Here is a 939-nt window from a genome sequence, read left to right as displayed (position 1 = left end):
CTTTGCATCAGGTGACCAAAGTATTGGAGTTTCAGCTTCAGCATCAGTCCTTCCAATGAACACCCAGGACTGATCTTTAGGATGAACTGGTTGGATCTCCTTGCAGTCCAAGGGACTCAAGAGTCTTCTCCAACACCACAGTTCAAAAGCATCCATTCTTCGGTGCTCAGCTTTCTTTATAGTCTAATTCTCACATCCATACATGACCACTGGAAAAACCATAGCCTTGACTAGATGGACCTTTGTTGACAAAGTGATGTCTCTGCTTTTTAATATGGTGTCTAGGTTGGTCATAACTTTCCTTCCAAGGAGTAAGCTTTCATTTCATGGCTGCAATCAATCTGCAGTGATGTTGGAGCCCAGAAAAATAAAGTCAGCCACTGTTTCCACTGTTTCCCGATCTATTTGCCATGAAGTGATGGGACCGGATGCCACGATCTTAGTTTTCTGAATGTTGAGCTTTAAGCCAATTTTTTCACTCTCCTCTTCCACTTTCATCAAGAGGCCCTTTAGTTCTTCACATTCTGCTTTTAGCTGTAAAGAAAAGGGCCTTCCTGATTTTAGTTGTAGTGCCTTGAGTGGCTGTCTAGGGAGAGTGTCACTGTAAAGAAATTTTGGAATCTTGAGCACCAAAAGCCTTCACCTAGCCTTCGTTGCAAAGCGTCGGGGTCATGAGTCCAGACTGCCAACTGGCGGCAGCCTTTGGAGCCAAAGCTTAGCTCTTATGTTGCCTGGCAAATCCCATGGACGGAGGAGCCCTCCATGGGGTCGCTAGGAGTCGGACACGACTGAGCGACTTCACTTTCACTTTTCACATTCATGCATTGAAGGAAATGGCAACCCACTTCAGTGTTCTTGCCTGGAGGATCCCAGGGATGGGGGAGCCTGGTGGGCTGCTGTCTCTGGGGTCGCACAGAGTCGGACACGACTGAAGCGACT

Source organism: Bison bison, unplaced genomic scaffold (assembly GCF_000754665.1).
Source record: "Bison bison bison isolate TAMUID 2011002044 unplaced genomic scaffold, Bison_UMD1.0 scf7180017864078, whole genome shotgun sequence".
Lineage (NCBI taxonomy): Eukaryota > Metazoa > Chordata > Mammalia > Artiodactyla > Bovidae > Bison > Bison bison.
Note: the sequence above shows the minus strand (reverse complement) of the source record.